Raw genomic sequence first — 13329 nt, 5'->3', positions numbered from 1 at the left:
GTTAATTCCAAGGTAACGCATGGTTTTTGGTGAGGATAATTATATTTTGATAGAACTGGGGGGAAATGGGCAAATGACAAACATTTCCCTGAAGAGGATTTATGGATGTCAATTAAGCTCAGCATCACTAGGCACTGGGGAAATGGACCTTAAGACTATGATATAAGACCTTATATACTGATTCGAATAGTTGATTTTTTTTTTAAATGATTCCAAATGCTAGGGAGGACATAAAAAAAAAACTGGATTGGTCACACATGGTTGTTAATAGTATAAAATGACCATCTACTCCAGAAAACAGTTTACAAGTTCCTTAAACCTGATGGAATATTTCTATGTAATGTACGCATGTGATAAAGTCACACCAAACTGTATACATATGTTGAACAACATCCAATTCCTGGTTTGGATGTCTTGAGGTTTCATTATAATCTAAGGGCAAACTAGGTAAACTGTACATGGGAGCTCTCTGTAATAACTTTGCAACTTCCTGTGTATCTATTAATTTCAGAATGCAAAATTTAAAGATTTCACTCTAACTCCTATGGGTATAATATATCATAAGAATAAGAAAGTCAAGAAAACAAGTTAAGAAATCTTTACCATCATCCATGCAGGGATGCAAGTGACTTATTACTAGGGTGGCATCAGGAGAAGTGGTGTGTTTGTATGGACATAGTTTGAATGTTAACTGTAGAACTTGTTGGCAAATTCGAAGTGGTATATGAGAGAATGAGAGATATGAAAATAATGCTGAAGGTTTTGTTTGTTTTTACCTGAGCAATAGGGTAAATGGGAGTTTTGAAGCATTCAGGAAGATAAGTGGGTTATGGGTAGTGGTCATCAGTTTTAGCCATGGTGAGGTGTTCAATAGCTATCCATGTGGTATGTCTGGTAGAAAGCTGTTTATTCAGATCCAGAACTCAGGAAGAAGGTTGAAGCTAGGATATAAATCGTGAAGTCATCAGCTTATAGAGGATACTTGAAGCTTTAAGACTATCGATCACTTAGGATATGTAGACAGAGTTCTGAGGACACACTTCAGTTTAAAGGTTAGGAAAATGTGCATTCAGCAAAGAAGTCTGGAAGTAGTTAATGAGAAGGGTAGCCTTCTAAAAGAGGGTAAGATACCAGAAGCCAATAGAAGAAAATAAAGTTTAGTAGCAGGTGATCAGCAGTGTGAAATACTACAAAAAACAAACAAAAAAACTTAGAATTGACAATTTAATTTAAAGAGACAACTAACTTTGCAAAGAACAATTTCAGTGGAATTAAGATCCAATCGACATTCAAGAGGATAGGAGGTAAAATTACTTCTATGAACAACTCAAGTGGTTTCTGTAGGTTACTGGAATAGTTTGTATAGGTCAAAGGAAAACGAGTTTTAAGATGGAAAGTACCGTGCTTGTATGCTGATGGGAATAGAGAAAAGGGATGCAAAAGGTAATGAATGCACAGATGAGTGAAGCCCTCCAACAGGTAAGAAGCAATGAGATCCATTGCCCAAGTCGAAGGGTTAGCCTTAGATGTCAATACTGGATAGAAGCAGAGTATAAGTGTACAAATGCATAAATGTTGGTTAATTTTGTGCTTGGGAAGATGTGATGTTGTCTTCGGATATTTCTATTTTCACAGTTCAACAAGGTCATTAGTTGAGAGTGGGGAGAAGGAAGGGGTACTTCAGGCTGAAAAAGATAGGAAATAGTTTGAGGATAGAAGGGTGAACTCACAAAGAAAAGACTGGCGGCATTAAAAGTCCATTTGCATATTTAATAAATAGAGGAATTTAACGTGAAACTAGTCAGCATGCTTATAGGTTGTTCCAACTTTCTTCATATACTTTTGTTTAAGTGTGAAATTCGAGGTAAAACATGTCAGGAGTACAGATGTAGACAAATGAAGATAATAATGGTGGTAGTAATAATGTTATCTTCACTGGAAAAAGGGTCACAGGTCCCTTTGAGGACTCAAACAGTTAAAATAAAAAGGTCAACTGTAGGATGTTCTTAGTGAAGTTATTGGAGGCTTCATTGTAGAGAATAAGTCGGAAAAATAAGAGGTAATTGTCCGAGTAGGAGGCTGTAAACTGGTAGGACAATGAGAGGAGTGGTTGAGGTAGGATGGAAGACAGAAGCAACTGAGAGGAGCTCAAAGAACTGAAAGGCCAGGACATTGGGTGGATCATCCTTATGGATACTGAAAGTTTCAAAAACCGTAACAGTAGTAGTAAAGACAGTAGATCTGGTGCTAATGTCATCAAAATATAAGGGAAAATTACAGTCAGGGATTATTACATCAGGGTGGAATCGGCAGTAAGATTCTTCAAAAGCCCTGAGAAGGGACAGGGGAGAAATGAACCATCATTGGAAAGCAGCATTAATGAACAAGTAGAAAACCCAATCCACATCCGAGACTAGGAACACATGGGATAGGATAGAAAATAAAAGGAAGCTTACTGAGGACAATGTAGAAGTGATTACCATATAATGCTTATACCAACCCTCAGAGTAGCAGAGGCTTATTTAACCAATCAAGAATTCTAAGCATGATTATTTAATTGATAGATGAAGGTATTATATGAACATTTTATAAGTTATAGAATTAAAGCACAGAATAGATAGGGGGAGGGACATAATATCTGAAAAGGTGTGTTTTTACCTCAAAGCACATTCACCTATCCTTTCTTCTTCATGACTAGGACAGTCCAGTTTATGTTCACTTGTGCTCAGCCTCAGTTCAAGAACAAAGTCTCTAACTTATCTCATTAGATATTTGAACTAAAGTCTTTGATTCTGTCTTCTGCTCAATCGAATCACTTGACCCTAGTTGTAAAGTGCATTGTTTCTGCACATGCATAAAAGGGACTTACCATCTGATCATCTGCCACCTTCTTGCATTTTAGATTACTGTACATATTCCAGGTAGAAGCTTCAGGGAGCATTGTTATAAACCACGCGCTGCAATGGTGATGCTTTAACATAGTTCATTCTCTTAAGTGCTTAAAATGCTGAGCCACAGAAATAGCTTGATTAGTCTCTCAGAATTCCTCCAAGGTAGGAGGGATACTATCAAGTATTCCTCAAATAAGAGCTGAAGTTCAGAGAAGTCATGACCCACCTCCCTCCCAACCACCTGGTTGCTTTGAGGCAGCAACTAAGAATCAACCAGCTAATCTCAACTGAACTCTGCTACAAGGAGAGTCTGCAGAACCTCCACAAGCTCTATGTGCCATTAACAGGCTCTAGGCCATAAGCTGTTGGCCAGTGATTAGTTTAATCGTGCAGATCCATTCTATCTCATCATATACCCTTTAAAAAAAAAAAAGATTATCAGGTACAAGGGTGGTAAGACCCATTACAGTAAGTCAAAGGTGCACCATCCACATAGGTATTGAAGTTCTGACCCTCACAAAATCATTGATAACTAATGCTTATGGGGAACTAATACCAGACAGTTCTGTGTTTTGCCTGTATTGAGTCTCCTAATCCCCACAACAATCTTGAGATATTTAAGGTGAGGATGATACCTATTAGGTAAGTGAGACATGGATTTAAGGAAGTTGCCCAAGGTTTTACAGCTAGTTTAGTGGCAGAGTCGTGATTTGAACCTAGCCATTCAGACTCCAGACCCTATAATTTTAGCCAGGACCTAGGTTTTGGAAAACATACACATACCAGTCTCACCAACTCTATTTTCTGGCAGAAAACATTTCTCTAGCTTTCAGGAGGTGTGGGACCAATTCTCAGAGCAAAGAAACCTCTTGCTCCAAGATAGGATAATACTCCTGGTTCATTTCACCCCCCAAGTGCAGTATGACCTGGAAGCAGTTGCAACTCAGAATAAGCTTGTGCTTGGCAGAAAATTATCTTCTAGTATAGTGGTTCTGAAAGTTTAATGGTCACATAATTCACTTGTCCAGCTTATTAGAAAATGCACTTTCATGGGGGAAACAAGGCTCCAGAGTCTGATTCACTAGATCTGGGATTGGGTCCAATAATCCATGCTGTTAACAAGCCTCACCACAACCACCACCACCACCAGTCAAACTAATGGAAGTGGCTCCCAGACCACATCATGTCAAGGGTTACTCTCAGAAAAAGACTGCTCTAATTATGAGAGAGAGAAGGGTCACACAAGACACTCAAGTTTTGCTTCTTGAATAAAATAAGTCAAAACCAAGAACTTTGAGGTCTTGTAAAAGTCAAAAAGCTTAAACCATTACTATTAAAATGGCAGTAAAATATATTTGAGCATGTACCTGGGAGTTGGAGAAATGGGTAATAAAACCTCAGATTTTCCTGCTTCACTAACTGCATACCTGGGGAAACCAGCCTTCCATTTTCCCTTTTGTAAATCAGAGGTGATACTGTGTACACATTGAAAGCTAACATAATTTATATTTATTCCCATCAGATTTCAGGAAAGTGAGCATGAACCTTTTCTTCCTGACTGGGTTGTGTATACAAGGCTGAAGGTGGGGCAGTTATCTTGCCCTGTGAAAACAGCAGAATAATAGGAGCTTGGGTCTAACACCACCGTGAAATGCCATGCCAGCTTGGGGCTGCCCATAGCCGAAGGTTGTACCAAGTATATAAGACTCCAAATTTAAGCCACAGTTTTTCAGGATTCTAATACTCACCACTGAATGCAAGCACCGTCTGATAGAGTATTATGTCTGATTTTCCTTGTCCTTCATGCTTTACATTTTTTCCAAATTTATAAAATAAAGAAGCCCTGCATGGAAAGAACATCACTTGTTTCCACCCCCCGTTTATATTACTAATTCATAATACTACAAAATCTTGCCTATGGGTTCCCAGAAGTAATAATTTCTTTGTAAAGTCCTAGAGAATGGCAATTTTTTTAAAAACTAAAGAAAAAGCACTTTATGTTTTCTTAGAGCAGACCAGCAGGTTTACTTCATTCCTGTATGCGATTCTATCACACAAAGGATTTTTGAGCACTTACCGGAAACAGTCATTACTATAAAGTGTATAAATTTGTTAAGATCAAGTCCTGTCAAATAAATGGGTTTTCGTAAAAAAAAAAAAATTGGTTTGTGACATTGATGGATTATAGATAGGTTACAAACATCCCTGGATAAGACAGCAGAAAGTGTAGCTAGATACGTTTCTAATCAAACTGTGCCCAAAGAGGGCCAATTAATGGATATTAAGAAAACCCAACAGCATCAGTATTTTACCAACATCCTAGGGGGAAAAAAATACATAAAAAGGTATGTTTATCAATTTTGTAAATTAGGAGGAATAATTTGTTATTAAAACAAATCTAAATCTGATGATCTCCCAAAGATAGTTTTATGGAGATGAAGAGCTTTGCTTTACAACTGAGAGAATAAAATATCCAAGAATGTTTTATGAAGACATGCATGATAGTAGTTGATGCAAAGGAGACAAACTTCAAAAAGACTAAAATAGCAAAAACCCAGGCTAATTTAACAAAGTTATAAATTTTCAGATGAAGCTATATTGTCTTGGTAAATGCCTTTAATAAAGAGGTAATATATTTATAAGCAGGTAAGCCACAGCTGGAGCACTGTGTATGGTTTTAAGTGCTAGATCTGTGGTTGATATCATCTAAATTCTACTGTAAATTCAAGCCCTGACAAGACTCCCAAATCAGTACTCTCCACTAGGTCATTTCCTTTTTACTCTCCCTAGATAGGTAATGTAACAACTTAGTGCTGTGGGTTTGACTTCAGAGAAAAAGATACCATGTTCCTAGCTCCAAAGTTGGACAGGCTGTAGAAGATAGCAACAATAAGCACTACTTACAAGTAAGTAGATCAGGTATTTCTTCCTGCCCCAATTAGACAGGGAGAAAGAACTATCCCAGAGAAGAAGGAAGAAAGGCAGGATGCCTATGCTCCAAGCCTGCCTACCTGGGTTTGTCATGGCTTTTTGGTTTTCACATCTAGGTCCCTCCTTTCTCCTGCCTCAGATCCCTTGCCATTTGCTTTCTGGGTATCAGTAGTTAACGGTGAGGTACTGATTAAAGACTAGAGGAAGTGAGGAGCTAAAGCTAGATTATTTCTGCTTCCTCTAACTCAGGCAATGCCTCCTAGCAATGATTCTGCCTGTTCCATGGCTCCAGCTACCACTTGAAAGCCCTCCTGTTTGAAGTTCTAGCTTCCATCAGGCAGCCTTCTCCATGGTTCTAGGCATCACCAGCCTCCTGGTTCTGGTAGCACCATACCTTCCTTCCTGCTTCCCTCTAGCCCAAGATGGCCCTGAGTTCCCATGTGATTCCCTAGTTGCTCCTTTAGTTCTTCTGTCAACTATGTGAACAATTCTCTGTATTAAATTGCTTCCATTGAGTTATCTGATGTGGATTATTTTTCCTTGATAGAATAGGACCGTATCAGGTCCATCACAGCCATTTAGTCAGGTGAGTGATAGAAGGAGAATAATTTTAAGCCCCTTAAAATTTGGAAATCAGAATTGAGTGTACACTTGTGTCTCACTTATGGCTGGGAATTTGAGATCTGCTGCCTCAGAGAAATTAATGAGGACATTTTCAAGGCAATAGAATTAGCAACATGTTACAGCCAGGCCAAAGGAAGCTCATTATTCCTCCAAGATTTCTGGGGCTGCTAATGGTATCAAAGAGATTCAAGGGCTCCCAATGGCTACACTGTCACCTCATGTTTAGTCTTAGAACTTCCACAATCTGACTTTTGCTCCTCTGTAAAACCAATTTTACAGAAGTCACGGCAACTTTAAGTCTTTTCCAGTGTTCATTCTATTTGATGCCTTATCAAGGTTTGGCTGGGTAACTACCCTCTCAACCTTCAACTCCACGTAGTCTTACCCTTCCTTGCTTGCACTAAATGATGAGAAATGGGATTTACTTAGAGCAATTGAGGTTTTGTATTTTGTTCCAGTCCCAATTCAACTGATGGTGCTCACCTCTTTCATTTTGACTTCTGTTTTAAATATTTAGAGTTATTGGGTTCTCTTAAGTTTAAATTTGTTGACATCTTAAATACTTAAACTGCTTTGTATCTGCTATATAGCTACTACAGCTTTATTTTTGTTTAGTATATATCTGGCATATGCTATCCTTTATGGACAGGATATGGGAATTTGTTTTCACCTATTCTAATAGTCTCCAATGATTTTACTCTACTTGAAGTACTTAAGCATTTGGTTTTATTCCTACCATATCTCTTTGTTCACTATTTTGGGGGAGATTTTTCCTTTCTCCTTTTTTCCTTCTGTTGAAGTACTGAACTTGGGTATATGATCCCATAGAACTAACAGCAAAAGCAGAAACAGACAAGTATGGAGAACCCAGAAGAGGATTTATAGGATTAGCTTCCACTGAATGACTAGTTGTTCCATCCTTGGATCCTCACAGGATGCAGTTATCCCCTGGAACATTTATCCATTGGTTAACTATCCACAGATGGAAGCCCAGCTACAATTCAAGCCCCTTGCCATAGATACTTGATCATTGTCATCTGCACAAATTTGTTCCCAAACTCCAACCCAGCTCCTACCACTTGTTTAAAAGATCACAAACTTTATCAAACTAGCATCTCTCCTACCTCTGTAGTCAAGGTATTTTATTACTTAGGCCATGTTCATCTGATTCTGTTGACTTCATATATCCTGTTAGGGTTTCCAGATCAAATAAAAAAAAAAAAAAAACAGGATGCCCAGTTTAGTAAAAATGCATTTCAGATAGTTAAGTATGAGTATGTACTGTTCAAAATTTGCAACATACTCACCTACTGAAAAACCAAACTCACCTATGGGGGGGGGTGAAAAATACAAGTAATTGTGGGTTTGGTTTTGTTTTGGTTTTCATGTCCAAATCACTCAAAGTTTATTACTCTTATGTATTATTACTTAACCACATGAACCCTCCTTTATGTTACAATATATTTCACTTTTAATCAGTACTACTAAGCTTCTTCATTGTCTAAGATAAAGCTCCCATCACTAGCATGCTGTACACAGCTTATCCTGATATCCCCCAATGTCATTTCTCACCCAATCACATCCCCTTCAGACTACATGTGGCCTCCAACGTAGTTGTGCTATACACTGCTCTTATCCTTCCATGCACAACTCTCCTGGCTTGAGGTTGCCTTGAGCTAACTCCTACCTACCCAATAGTAAGCCTTCCTGCCAATTTTCTTCCTCATCCACAAATCATCCTCATTTCCACTAAAATTCCTATCACCCAAAAATCTGCTCAGAGTCAGAACATTATGGTCAGATTCTGCAGTTTGCACAATGTTATTCTTGGATTTTTAGCCAAAAAAAACCATAAATTATGTTTAAGTTCTGTTACTGAAAAAAATAGTTTCCTGAGGAAAACAAGTATATTTTCCTCTTTAAGTTTAACTCTTAGCCACATTGAATATTTTTCACTACTGGCCTCGTGTACAAGATTGTTAACCCTGGACTCTCATAAGCTTACGGTTTCTTCTTTCTCTCCCATGGCAGTGCACTTGCAGGATCACATCCCCTGCAGGATTAAGGTCTTGGGTGATGGTGCCAGTGAAAGGATATGGTGGAATTAAATTCTCATTTCTCTTCCCAGATTGCACTGAAAAAGGATTGCCAGCCTCTTCATCACAGAGTCATTAGGTCACAGGGGCCAACATGGACAGAATAACGCCACAGTAGCATAAAGCCCTCCTGAAGTAAGAGTAAAGGAGAAGAGCTAGTCCAGCCATGCTTGATCATCCATTCATCACTACTTCTCTAAAACCTCAAGATGCTTTTTTTCATCCCAATCCCCCTGTATTTAGTTTTATACTGTCTGGAGTTTAGAAGGCAAAGACATGACAAGAGCTTTGCCTGGAGGCATGTTAACAGTGGTTTCGTGGTGCTTGGGGTGCTAGGAAAACTCAATTTCACATGAAGAATGAGATTGGACCTCTATCTTACATATACAAAAACCAACTCAAAATGGATTAAATATTCAAGTATTATGTATAAGTCTACAAAACCCCTAGAAGAAAACATAGGGCAAAAGCTTCATGATATTGGTCAAAGGTAGCAATTGTTTGACAGGACACCAGAGACACTAGTAACAAAAAAGCCGTAAGTGGGATCACAAAAATAAAAAGCTTCTGCACAGCTAAACAGAATAAAAGGCAACCTATGAAAGAAATAGTTACAAATCATGTCTGTTAAGGGCTAATATCCAAGATATAAGCAACTACTGCAACTCATCAGCAAAAAACTAAACAAGTAACTTCATTAAAACATGGACAAAGGACTTGAGTAGAAGTTTCTGCAAAGATGACATACAAACAGCAAATAGATATCAGAATATTATCAGGGAAATACAAATCAGAGCCACAATGAGTTATCACTTCACACCTATTAACATGGATATTTTTAAGAACACTTGGTAGGAATGCAAAACGGTGCAGCCACTATGAGAAACACTGGCAGTTCCTCAAAATATTAAAAATGCAATAATCTAACGATCCCAGCTTAAGGTGTATATCCAAAGAACTGATAAAGATCTTGAGTAGATAGTTGTACCCCCATGTTTGTTGCAGCATTATTCATAATAACCAAGACATAGAAACCATTTAAATGTCTATCAATAGATGGATAACAGATGCGGTATATATGCACAATAATGTATTATTCAGCCTTAAAAAATCCTGCTGTGCAAACAAGGATGAGTGTGGAGAACATTATGCTAAGTGAAATAAGCCAGTTACAGATATAGAAATACTACATTATTCCACTTGATTTGCCTACAATTGTTAAACTCACACAACCCAAATAAAAATGTGGTTTCCAGGGGCTGAGAGAAGGGGGAAATGAGGAGCTGCTGTTCAATCAGTATAAAGTTGAGATTATTCAAGATGTGCAAGTTCTATTCATCTACTGTACAACATTATACCTGTATACTTAATACTGTATTGTACACTTAAATATGTAAAAGGCTAATTCTCATTTTAGGAGTTCTTACTACAATTAAACAGCTTTTTAAGTGGCAACAGGTGAGTTTTTAAAAAATCATTTGAAGTATTATGGCAAAGGCTAAAGACAGGGATTTGGAAGTTCAGATTGAAGAACTCAGGACAAGAAAAATAAAATTAAAAAGCTTTCAAAAGATCAGGCATATGGAAGATAGCCAGTTGTTGGCTCTTACCCTAGGGAAAAAAAAAATCAAAATCAATAGAGGCATAACTATTCTGCTAAAATGCATCCGTATGTGAATTTAAAAGAAACACTAGCAACCCAGGAATAAAGAAGAATCTCCCAAATCTATGATTATCTACCAGGAAAGTCAGAAAAGTCTTAAAGAGGAAGAGAAATGTTAAAACTCTTGGAGTATTCATTACCACTAGATTCAAAACTCAGGCTGCGCATGCGCGGCACGGCACACATTCCCCCACACTCTTGCGCGCGTGTGCGGTGCATGTGCACCTCGATAGCATTTCTCTAAACCTGAAATCATCTAGGAAACACGAGAATAAGTTGCCATCTTTTAATAGCAACGAAAACAGTCAAGTACCTAGGTTTTAGCTTAAACAGTCTCATGTAGGGAAACTTTTTTAATATAATAAAGGACACAGAAGATCAATATACATGGATGTTTCCATAATCATGGGTTAGAGTAATCATGATGAAATGCTATTTCATCCCACAGATTAATCAAGTTTAATTGAACTCTAATCCAAATTCCAGTTGGACTCAAAGAACTCATTTATTCTAAAATGAATATTAAGTACATGAATAACAGCTTTGAAAAGTTATGTTACACTATATACATGAAGATCTACTATAAACATGATCAAAAACCAGTATCATACTTGTATGAAAGTAAATGATCTAACAAGAGCTGAGAGACTCATTTACATAAGGGAACTTAATATGTAATAAGAAATAACGCNCATACTTGTATGAAAGTAAATGATCTAACAAGAGCTGAGAGACTCATTTACATAAGGGAACTTAATATGTAATAAGAAATAACGCCACAGGGGCGCCTGGGTGGCACAGCGGTTAAGCGTCTGCCTTCGGCTCAGGGCGTGATCCCGGCGTTATGGGATCGAGCCCCACATCAGGCTCCTCCGCTATGAGCCTGCTTCTTCTTCTCCCACTCCCCCTGCTTGTGTTCCCTCTCTCACTGGCTGTCTCTATCTCTGTTGAATAAATAAAATCTTTAAAAAATAATAATAATAATGCCACAAATCAATGTTGAAAGGATTATTTAGATGTATCTGGAAAACTTGGTTCATATAGAGAAAATTTAAGATAAATTCTTACTTACCTATAAAGCATGGGCTCCAAATGGAATGAAGACCTCAACAGGAAAAGTAAGCCATAAAGTCAGTTAAAAAAAAAAAAAATGGGAAGTATACCCTCAAGATCAGGGCAGAGAAGAATTTCTTAGAACAAATACACCACAAGGATAGACTGAATTTTCACCCAAATTAAGAATTTCTACAGAAGGTCAACATGGAAGGAGTTAGAGATGACAAGTTTATAAAACACTATAGAAGTTCAAACTTAACAAGGGTCTAATATTTTTAAAGATGAAGGATTTGGGGCGCCTGGGTGACTCAGTCGTTAAACGTCTGCTTTCGGCTCAGGGCGTGATTCCCGGCGTTGTGGGATCGAGCCCCACATCAGGCTCCTCCACTGGGAGCCTACTTCTTCCTCTCCCACTCCCCCTGCTTGTGTTCCCTCTCTCGCTGGCTGTCTCTCTGTCAAATAAATTAATAAAATCTTAAAAAAAAAAAATGAAGGATTACTGTATGGTGACTAACGTAACAAAAGTAAATAAATACCACAAAGCAGAGGAAACATACCAGGGGGGGAAAAAGATGAAGGAATTCCTGTAAATCATTAAAGTTAACAAGCATATGAAAGTATGGTCACACCGAATACTAATTAGAAAAACAATTTAAATAATGCAGTATCATTTTATGCCTAACAAACTGGGAGGAAATAGTAGATAATGCCAAATGTTCGTGGTGCATGACAGATTGGTACAGAAAATCTGGAGAGCAATCAGGCAGCACTTAATCAAAAGAATTACTTCGACCTCAAAATTCCATACCTAAGCATTTATCACAAAGGAATTCTCACACAGGCTCAGTAGGGGGCACGTATAAAGATGTTCATTACAGTTCTATTTCTGATAAGATGGAAATAAAGGCCATACAGGTACCTCCCTACTTCCACTCCTGAAAAATGAATGTGATACACCAGAGTACCATGAATTAGTTAGAATAGATACCCACTAGATCCAGAGCTGATCACCAGAACCATGTCAAGAAATAAATACTAAATACTATAAAGTTTTTTATGTAAATTTAAAATCCATAAAATTTTTTCAAAGTCTGGAATTTGCTTCAAAATAATCTGGTGGGGGGGGGAATGACTGGAGACTCAGGAAAGTTATAGATAATCTGACCATGAGTTTATTATCAAGCTGGTAATGAGTACAGAGAGTTTATTGCAAATTTCTCTTGTATACCTAACAGTTTTTGAAATGCTTGTATACAAATTCCACCTCCCTCCCCTAAAAAAAAAAAAAAAAAAAGAAAACATAAAATGCATCAGAATGGTTACCTGAAGTGGAAGGGAAGAGCAACAAAGATGTATAAAGGAAAAGAAGAGGCTTATGTAGGCCAATGATAATACAGTATATTTGTTGACAAGTGTATTACCATTTTTCACTTCAGAGAAGTTTCTAGGTCTAGTATATTAAAGAGCAGTTGTTTTACGTTCCACTAATTGGTAGTCATTGCTTTCATTTGTCAAAGCAAGCAAAGATGAAACTTAATTTTCCTTAACTCAAAAGTTAATTCTGTTACCATGACTTTCCTATAACAAGACTATTTTTCAAGTGCCCCCTTTGGCACATATTTCACTACTGATTTACTATTACTGTGTAATATTTACTCATTTCTAAGTAATTGATTTATTCTTTTCTCCCATAATTTTTAGACTTTTGTATTAAATATTTATTCTTCCTAGTACCTCCTCTTTTGCATGTTTTAAAACCACACATAGCCATCTTGAACAATACTGAGTTCAAAGATTGATTACAATGAAATGTTGCCACTTTTATTTCCCCTTTTTCTAAGGTTTTTCAGTCTCCAAACTGAATATGCACTACTCAGAGAAATAAACTGAGCAATACATATTATCAGGCTCCACGGACTGCAAAACCCACCTCAGTTGGTATGCCACCAGACTTTGTTCCCCACTATCTCCAAATCAAAAAACAGATGCAGTCTGATTACAGCAATTATTTTGCCTCCTCAAGCAAATGTTAAAGTAAAAGTGTGGGTCTCCAAAGAGAAAAGGTAGA

This window comes from Ailuropoda melanoleuca, chromosome 5 (assembly GCF_002007445.2).
Source record: "Ailuropoda melanoleuca isolate Jingjing chromosome 5, ASM200744v2, whole genome shotgun sequence".
Taxonomy (NCBI): Eukaryota; Metazoa; Chordata; class Mammalia; order Carnivora; family Ursidae; genus Ailuropoda; species Ailuropoda melanoleuca.
Note: the sequence above shows the minus strand (reverse complement) of the source record.